The following is an 11,019-nucleotide window of genomic DNA, read 5'->3' as shown; positions in this document are numbered from 1 at the left end:
TGTCTTTGGCCACAAGTTCTCGCGGAGTTTACTATTGCCACCGACGGATGGCGCTGCACCACCCGCGAACTGAGTAACGGCATGTCATCTTTCACAATCTAGTCTGTCTGTCACATTTTAATTACATTCTTCTAATTCAGATTTTTTGCTCTTTACCAAAGAACGAAATTTTTGAATGTCAGTGTATTTATAACACTGGCTTAAAACCGGACAAGTGCGAGCCGGACTCGCCCGCCGGGGGTTCAGTAGGGCTACCGCCAATACCGAAAATCGAGGAATGCGGGATTCTTCTCTGTCATTCTAATTACGCCTTCATTGGAGTAAAAGAGAAAGATCCCCGCAATATGCGAATTTCAGTTTTCGCGGTAGCCGCTCTGTACTTTTTAGGGTTCCATACCCAAAGGGTAAAACGGGACCCTATTACTAAGACTTCGCTGTCCGTCCGTCCGTCCGTCCGTCCGTCCGTCCGTCCGTCTGTCACCAGGCTGTATCTCACGAACCGTGATAGCTAGACAGTTGAAATTTTCACAGATGATGTATTTCTGTTGCCGCTATAACAACAAATACTAAAAACAGAATAAAATAATGATTTAAATGGGGCTCCCATACAACAAACGTGATTATACAACAACAGTAATTGGATGGGTGACCGTTTTTATGGTACGGAAACCTTCGTGCGCGAGTCCGACTCGCACTTGCCCGGTTTTTTTTAACATTAGAAATTAAGTAAACAATCTTGACCTGTCTTTTAATTGAAAAGCACATTTTAAAAATAAGTTACGGCAAATATGTAACAAATATGAATCTAATACGATCATTTATATTCTTCTGCTTTCATAAGTAGTACTTATTGATTTTTAAAAAGCGTTTTTCAATTAAAAGACATGTCACGATCGCTTACCTTCCCTCAAGTTTGTTGTTGTAGCGGCAACAGAAATAAATCAACAACAAACGGAACTCTATTAGGGTTCCGTACCCAAAGGGTAAAACGGGACCCTATTACTAAGACTTCGCTGTCCGTCCGTCCGTCCGTCCGTCTGTCACCAGGCTGTATCTCACGAACCGTGATAGCTAGACAGTTGAAATTTTCACAGATGATGTATTTCTGTTGCCGCTATAACAACAAATACTAAAAACAGAATAAAGTAAAGATTTAAATGGGGCTCCCATACAACAAACGTGATTTTTGACCAAAGTTAAGCAACGTCGGGAGTGGTCAGTACTTGGATGGGTGACCGTTTTTTAGGGTTCCGTACCCAAAGGGTAAAACGGGACCCTATTACTAAGACTTCGCTGTCCGTCCGTCCGTCCGTCCGTCCGTCCGTCCGTCTGTCACCAGGCTGTATCTCACGAACCGTGATAGCTAGACAGTTGAAATTTTCACAGATGATGTATTTCTGTTGCCGCTATAACAACAAATACTAAAAACAAAATAAAATAAAGAAATAAATGGGGCTCCCATACAACAAACGTGATTTTTGACCAAAGTTAAGCAACGTCGGGAGTGGTCAGTACTTGGATGGGTGACCGTTTTCTTTTTGCTTTTTTTTGTTTTTTTTTTTGCATTATGGTACGGAACCCTTCGTGCGCGAGTCCGACTCGCACTTGCCCGGTTTTTTAGCATTATAAATTAGGTAAACAATCTTGATGTGTCTTTTAATTGAAAAACACATTTTAAAAATAAGTTATGGCAAATATGTAACAATTATGAATCTAATACGATCATTTATACTCTTCTGCTTTCATAAGTAATAGTTTTATATTTTTATAAATCGTTTTTCAATTAAAAGACATGTCAAGATCGCTTACCTTCTTGCAAGTTCTTTCTAATGCTAAAAAAACGAACTATAGGTTTGATATTGTTTGATTTGATATTTTGCATATAATATTTGCTTCGGGTTGGTGTGGTGAAAAATTTTGTGTTTCACTCGGGGGCAAATTTTGTTTAACCCAGGCAGTAAATATGTCGCCACTGTATATTTACTGCCATCTTTCGGCACAACATAAAACTGATAGAACGCCATTTGACTTTCTCCATCGGAAGTGGATTTTGTTATCTGCCTCTTTATCGATCGAATAGGCAAGAGTGATAGAGAGGCAGAAACCGAACTTTCGATTGTCGCGGTAGGCCCTGTGATAGCGCTTGTGATGCCCTCTACGCAGAGTTTTGCGTAATATTCCCTATTTACTTGTACAGAGATAATTACAAAGACACACCGAGAGATGGCGCTGTGCCGTCCGCAAACTAGCGAACGACGTGCCGACGTGGATTCTACTTAGTCTCAGTAACACAATTTTATTCTTGTATGTTTCTTCAATTTTCCAATATTTTACTCTGATTTTTAGGGGCCAGTGTCCGATTTGAGACGCAGGGGGCCGATTTTTGAAATTCGACTACTCGATTTCGTGTATTTCGTTCAATAATATCTCCACTACTAGGCATTTAAATTCTACTAATAGAATTGAAAACGAGTGGTCAATACCACTCGATTCCCAATTTCTATCGCTAGTATTTCAAAAATTAGCATTTCGCCGTTTTCCACCGATTTCCGAATGACGAAATCGAACGATCAAATTTCAAAAATCGGCCCCCTGGCTGAATACTGATGAGGCAATGAGGGTTTACATTTACAAGATTATCACTAGATGGCAGCACCGTGACGAGAGGTCTTTTTGACAGCTGCTGTCAAAATCCACCAATGAAAAAACATGGTTAAACGTGATTGGTGGATTATGACAGCTAGACCTCTCGCCACGGTGCTGCCATCTAGTGAAGAACTCGATCGCGGAAACCTTCATTATTTTATTTTTTATTTATTTATAATAACGGTACAGCTATCATGGAATCATTTCGCCCAAAGATATACAGGGTGGCTAAAAAAATACTGCATTCCCGTTGCCTGGGAGGTTTTAGGATTATACTGAGCAACTTTTACTATATGGGACCAACGTCAACTGGGCTTTTTCTTGATTTTTCGAGGCACGTTTTTACGTTGACTGTTGAGTTATAAAATATACAGGGTGGCTAAAAAATAAGTGCATTCCCGTTGCCAGAGAGGTTTTAGGATTATACTGAGTAACTTTTACTATGGCCCAACCCCGAAATCGCAAAAAAAATTACCCTCCCATAGAAAATAGAACAGCAAAAATGTGTTTTATATTTTTAGCGATTTCGACGTTGGTCCCATAGTAAAAGTTGCTCAGTATAATCCTAAAACCTCCCTGGCAATGGGGATGCAGTTATTTTTTAGCCACCCTGTATATTATGTAACTCTGTATAAGATTAAGTCTAAGAATAAAACGTGCTTCGAAAAATTAAGAAAAATGTACTCTCGAATAGATGGCGCCACACCTTTGGCCAGTTAGGCCTATGCTCGTCTAGATGGCGACACCGTTTGATATTTAACAGTTTTAACACATCTGCCCTCCTAAGCTAAAAAGCGGTATTTGGGGTCATCCATTAATTACGTCACACGTTTAGGGGGAGGGAGGGGGTCAAGAAAATGTGACATATTGTGACATGGGGGAGGGGGGAGACACAAACTTTGTGACGTCACTTTAACTTCATCAGTAACCGAAAATTTATTTAAATTATTTAGTTCGCTGTACATTTAAATAACAAGTTTTTAAAACGAAAATAGTTTTTAATCGTTTAATTTTCTGTCCTAAGCAGTTTTGGGTTATAAAATTACTAATATTTATATGGTCAAAAATATTTTGATAAAATATTAATAATACTTAGGTACTTACTTAATTCGATTTGGCGATTTCGTAGAAAAAATGTGACGTCACACTAGGGGGGGGAGGGGTTTGCCAAATGTGACCAAGTGTGACAAGGGGGGGGAGGGGTCAAAAAACCTAGAAATTGGTGTGACGTAATTAATGGATGACCACTTTGCATAAAATTTTCGTTGAAAATACGTCCTTCCCTCCTAAGCTAAAAGGACGTATTTTCAATGAAAATTTTATGCAAATACCGCTTTTTTGCTTAAGTGGACGAACAATGGTCAAAGTCATTCTAAAAATATAATAAAAATAAAACCAGCCATCATTTATCCATTTATATGGAAAATTTTATATGGTGCAGTCAAGCGTGAGTCGGAACCCTTGAAACGCGAGTCCGACTCGCGCTTGACCGGTTTTACCCTTGGGATACCGAACCCTAAAAAAATAAGCTTCAGATCAAGAAATTGAAATCAGAACGGGCTTTATAGTGAAAAGTGCGATTCAAGGCGATGATGATGATGTAATAGTTCCTTAGAGATGGTTAATGGGGTTGGCAACTGTCAAAGGTCTGCATAGATGGCGCCATCATAGCTTGCCCCTTTTTCTATGAGATTTGGTTTAAAGGGCTGGGATTTAGGGTATTAAAAAAAAAAATTGACACAATTCTAGAGATTGACAGGGCAAGCTATGATGGCGCCATCTGCTTAAAACATCCACCGGCCAACCCCCTTACGAGTAGCAATATTGCTACAGCGAAGTTGTTAAGACACTCCGTCAGATGGCGCTGTACCGTATGTAAACTGGCGAACGATGTGTCCACGTAGATTCTATAAGATATACCGCGTCACGTTATTTTGAAGGTTGAGTCCACTAACATAGTGACAAAATAACTAATTTTTGAAAACCAGAGTCCGACTTGAGACTCTGGCACTGAATAAGTAAATATCACAGATAAACCCTGGGGACAAGCGCGAGTCGGACTCGCCCCGGCCCACCGAGGGTTCCGTACTTTTTAGTATTTGTTGTTATAGCGACAACAGAAATACATCATCTGTGAAAATTTCAACTGCCTAGCTATCACGGTTCGTGAGATACAGCCTGGTGACAGACGGACGGACGGACGGACAGCGAAGTCTTAGTAATAGGGTCCCGTTTTACCCTTTGGGTACGGAACCCTAATAAATACTAGTACTAGGTATAGAAGACTCACTCTCTAACAAGACGCGTCTGTTACGATCAGCACAGATAATGGCCGCTAACAGCTTATGGCTAGCCACCAAAATTGGTGTGGGACGGATGTACTTGTGGTACCTGCTGCAAAGCGACGAAATCGCGAAGTGAGACACGCCTGGTAATACGTAGTACTATCGTACAGAAAGGACACTTACTACAAAACCGAAGTTTGACAGCGATTCAAGGACGAATCATGGTATCCCTTTGTAATATATGGCACTATCCCTTTCGGCTATTTAGGGTTGTCAAAATGCAATTAAGTGATTATCTTATCTGTGGTCGTGCACGCAAAGGGACGTCAAGTTGTGTCAACGCTAATAATTGCTCGGAGCAATGCTGAGCCGAGCGGAGCCGAGTTTGCCCGAAGTCAGGAGTGTCTCTCCACTGAGAAGTATAATCGCGATGCAAATGCTCCACATAATAGCTCGCCTACGGCAACCAGTAGCATTCCAACTTAAAATTCTGATTTTGACTTGATATTTATTTATTGAGCGTTTCTTTAATTTTTTGCCATTTTTATATATTGTGACCTTTTTTGCCACTTTTGTGTTATTTCTACTTAGAGTCACGAGCTCTTTCGATCCTAATCCTCGTACGATAAAAAAAATGTCCCAGAGTTTTTTCCTACTGTGTTACCATTTCCCCGTATGGCGGTAACAAAAAGGAAAGTTTGAAAAATGTACCTATGGAAATTAATAGGACACTTTTTTTCTCCTATAAGGATGAAAAGGCCTCGCGATCCTGGCTAGAAATAACGCAAAAGTGGCAAAAAATGGTACAATACATAAAATGGCAAAAAATAAAAGAAACGCTCTATTAATAGTATTTTTCAACCTCTATGGGTACGCTTACAGATGTCATTTCAATACGATTTTGCGAAAATGCCAAATCTCGCAAAATCGCATTGAAATGACATCTGTAAGCGTACCCATAGAGGTTGAAAAATAGAGATTAGAGAGAGAGAGACGATCGCGAAAACCGCCTTTTAAACCCCCGGTGCATAAAGAAGTTTGTTATATATTTGACGCCAAATATCTGTATCTGTCTGTCTGTCTGTCTGTCAGAACGGAACGGAACTCTTATAGGATCACTCGTGCGTCTGTCTGTCTGTCCGACCATTCCCCCCTCCCTTTATCTTTGAAACTACTGGGTCTAAAATTTAATAATAATACACAAAATAGTTCTTTATTACCTATGATACAGGTAAACCTATTAGAAATGTGCAGTCAAGCGTGTGTCGGACTTAATCAGGTTTTTGGTTTTTGATCCGAGCTCTGGGGGCTATTCATAAATTGCGGGGGGGGGGGGGGTCAAAAATTGTCAGAAATCGGTGACGTAATTTATGGACAGCTCCCTAAGGGTGTTTTAAAGGCAGTTCATTCACGCTCCACATAAAAAATGCATTGTTAAAAATTGGTTAATGTACGGAACCCTTGGAACGCGAGTCCGCCTCGCACTTGACCGGTTTTTTTCTCCTCTTCTGCCGATTTTAAAATCAGTTTGAAATACTATATCAAATCACGACGTATTTTTAAAGTGGGAATGAGACACGCGCCGATATTTGAACTATTGAACTACGAAATTAAATACGGCGCCTGCTTTTGAACGGACGTGCGGTTAAGGTGCCGTGGGTTCAGGTTATCTCTTAAATGTCGGTGGGAGCAGCTATTTTTACAAATTTTTAAAATGGGGGTCGTCCATCAATTACCTATTAGCATCACACACGATTCGATTTTAGACAAACTAATACGAATTCCGTTTTGAAGTTAATATAATATGATACCTTTGGGTGTGGAGATTTACGCACACTGGCGCCCCCAACTCTCCGCCTGACGTAACCCCCCTTTTTAGCATGAAATATGTACCGGTTGATAGGGTTGCGTGAGGGGGGGGGGGAGGCGGTGGTGTCAGCGTTGCAGTTGGCATGCAGTTCCCATGCAAGTTGCTGTCCGTCTGCATCAGTTCTAAAGCTCCATACTCATAGGTATCATATTGCATTACAGGCCAATTCAAGTTTTAGTTATTCCATCTGTTTCCGACATGATAGTCATGATACTAATCTGTCAGTATCAAAAGTGACATTTATTTAACCAAATACGTCATCAGTATCATATCGGAAACAGATTGAATACCTAGCTACTCAGAATTAAATTTGACCGAATCATAATATTCTGCTGACCAACACAGATGCATTTAGAACAATTTGACAGCAGACATTTTAGTAGCAGCAACAGTTTTGACAGCTAGGATATTCCGTACTCCCAAAACGTGCCTTTCTAGGGTTCCGTACCCAAAGGGTAAAAACGGGACCCTATTACTAAGACTCCGTCTGCCCGTCTGTCCGTCCGTCTGTCTGTCACCAGGCTGTAACTCATGAACCCCGTGACAGCTAGACAGTTGAAATTTTCACAGAAAAAACAAAATAAAATAAATATTTAAGTGGGGCTCCCATACAACAAACGTGATTTTTTCGCCGTGTTTTCCATAATGGTACGGAACCCTTCGTGCGCGAGTCCGACTCGCACTTGGCCGGTTTTTAGATCTACATATCAAACTTATAACATAGACTCGCTCTGACGTCCGACAGGATTTAGCCGAATAATTTATTTGATCCTGTGCGGTGTCGGATTAGAGCCATAGAGGATACTTCTAACTTTTATTTCGTTTGAGACAGACAGATTCGGCTTAAATTTGGTTTAAATTTCTGGTTAATTAATGGTTGGCGGTGGTGTTCGCCGAGGCCCATACAGACGATTTTGCATGCGGTTATGCGAAAGAGAATCGTCTCGATGATGGGTCGGCTTAGGAGCAGTACCAACAGCATTCTGGATGTCATTGCAGAAAGGCCTGAGAATCCTATACTGGATTCACGCATTGGATTCGCCAAGTTATAGGATTTCTTAAATTTAGAAAATAGTTTAGGTTATAGTTTAAATATATGTACATATACTAGGTGTAAAAATTAACATTAGTTCCTAAGTTATACTAACAAATATGGATGCAAATCTGAAATAAATATTTTCAATTTCAATTTCGATATAAAAGGGTACGAAGCCACGTGACCCCTTCTCCATACATACGTAGACTTGGGCCGAGAAAAAGTCTGCAGCGATTTTGATAGTCCACGCAGTGTGTTATTTTAAAAGTCAAACTTCTATGAAATTATGACGTTTAAAATAACATTTGCACTGCGTGGGCTGTCAAAATCACTGCAGACTTTTTTTGGACAAATATTGTTATAATAATAAAAAAATATAATTAATTCGCTCTTTTGACAGTGTTTACAACTACTCACCGATAGATGGCGCTGTAACCCTCACAAACTGGGTAACGGCGTGTCGCCATACAATAATAAAGAGACTATCCTGTCATACTAAATTTGTTTAATTTCATCTCCCAAAATAGTTTTCTTAGAACTTTAAACAGTTCGTATAGCAATTTTTGGAGCCTACGTTTTGTTTAAGTCGTAGGTTTATTAATTAATAGAGACAGACCAAGAAAAGTCTGCAGCGGATTTAATAGCCCACGCAGTGCAAGTGTTATTTTAAACGTCAAACTTCTATGGAATTATGACGTATAAATCTTAGTCGGACTCTTATCAGTTATTTATTAGTGTCGTGGCTTCCGACCTCCGTGGCGACCTGACATAGACCGATTGACTGACATACATATTTGGAACCTTTGGAACTCGGACTTTTAAATTCAAAATTAGACATGACAGCAACAAGACAAAACCAGACCAGTTCACGACAGATAGCCGACGAAGACACAACAATTAGTCAGTGTTTTAACGTAAATCACTGAACATTCAAAAATTTTTCGTTCATTTTGTTCGTCATACGAACTGTCAGTGCGGACATCAACATCTCTAAAGTAATTGTGGAATTTGCGTCGACCCGCCGTTACTCAGTTCGCGGGCGGTACAGCGCCATCTGTCGCTGGCAATAGTAAACTCTGCGAAAACCTGTGGCAGGCGTGGCTCACTCCGCGAATTCGACGCTTTGCTACAGCAAAAAGAATAGATAGTATAGAGGGGTATTTACTGCCATCTATCGACACACGACTAAAACTCAAAACGAAAACGTATAAAATTATCAAAATAGTGTATAATATGTCGGCGGCCGATCGTAAGATTAGGCAGATCGTAATGTTCCTGTGTAATGTTTTGACGATAGTCACATTAAACCAATATATAGGTAGGATGGGTTCGTTAGGTTGCTTCATATGCCCGAAGGGCAAACTGCCCAGAAATAGGAGCCCCGCTACTCCGTCGACTCAGAGAATGAGTCAAAGATTTTCACGTTTCACGATATGCCTAGGAATTTCACGATATGCCTGATCTTACGATCGGCCGCCGACATATATATGGATAAATGATTTTATTATTTTTATTTCATTTTGATCCATGTTCATTCACTGATATCTATGTGTTAAAATTGTTAAATATGAAACGGTGTCGTCACGCCATCTAGCCGAGAATAGGCTAAAGGTGTGTGCGCCATCTATCCGAGAATGACTTTTTCTTGATTTCCGAGGCACGTTTTTTCCTTAGACTTTATTCATCTTATACGAAGTTACATGTCTTTGGCCACAAGTTCTCGCGGAGTTTACTATTGCCACCGACGGATGGCGCTGCACCACCCGCGAACTGAGTAACGGCATGTCATCTTTCACAATCTAGTCTGTCTGTCACATTTTAATTACATTCTTCTAATTCAGATTTTTTGCTCTTTACCAAAGAACGAAATTTTTGAATGTCAGTGTATTTTTAACACTGGCTTAAAACCGGACAAGTGTCAAGTGCGAGCCGGACTCGCCCGCCGGGGGTTCAGTAGGGCTACCGCCAATACCGAAAATCGAGGAATGCGGGGATTCTTCTCTGTCATTCTAATTACGCCTTCATTGGAGTAAAAGAGAAAGATCCCCGCAATATGCGAATTTCAGTTTTCGCGGTAGCCGCTCTGTACTTTTTAGGGTTCCATACCCAAAGGGTAAAACGGGACCCTATTACTAAGACTTCGCTGTCCGTCCGTCCGTCTGTCACCAGGCTGTATCTCACGAACCGTGATAGCTAGATAGTTGAAATTTTCACAGATTATGTATTTCTGTTGCCCCTATAACAACAAATACTAAAAACAGAATAAAATAAAGATTTAAATGGGGCTCCCATAGAACAAACGTGATTTTTGACCAAAGTTAAACGTCGGGAGTGGTCAGTACTTGGATGGGTGACCGTTTTTTTTTTTGCTTTTTTTGTTTTTTTTTGCATTATGGTACGGAACCCTTCGTGCGCGAGTCCGACTCGCACTTGCCCGGTTTTTAGTATTTGTTGTTGTAGCGGCAACAGAAATAAATCATCTGTGAAATTTTCAACTAATCTATTAGCCATCATAGTTCATGAGATACAGCCTGGTGACAGACAGCGAATTGCTCTCACTCTCTCATTAAGCAAAATGTGACGCTAAATACACATTCGATCAAGAAATTGACATCTAGCATCGAGTAGCGGAATTATCAGTACCGCTATACCTCGTTGTTTTTAACATTAGAAATTAGGTAAACAATCTTGACGTGTCTTTTAATTGAAAAGCACATTTTAAAAATAAGTTACGGCAAATATGTAACAAATATGAATCTAATACGATCATTTATATTCTTCTGCTTTCATAAGTAGTACTTATTGATTTTTAAAAAGCGTTTTTCAATTAAAAGACATGTCAAGATCGCTTACCTTCCCTCAAGTTTGTTGTTGTAGCGGCAACAGAAATAAATCAACAACAAACGGAACTCTATTTTAAACTCCTTCTGCTTTTAACATTAGTTGTAAATTGTTGTTCAATACAATTTTCGTGAGTCGCGACACTCGAGTCATCTAGTATCAAGTAGCGGTACCGATCATACTGCTACTCGATGCTAGATGTCGACTGCGAAAATAATAGTCGTTTTGGTACCGAAATTGATGTATGGAGTGAGCACTCTATTCTTACTATATTTCTGCAATCTTTCGGAAACAGGTTATGGAAGTTCTTTGCCATCGATCACCATTACATTAAGTTTCAT

Source organism: Cydia fagiglandana, chromosome 19 (assembly GCF_963556715.1).
Source record: "Cydia fagiglandana chromosome 19, ilCydFagi1.1, whole genome shotgun sequence".
Lineage (NCBI taxonomy): Eukaryota > Metazoa > Arthropoda > Insecta > Lepidoptera > Tortricidae > Cydia > Cydia fagiglandana.
Note: the sequence above shows the minus strand (reverse complement) of the source record.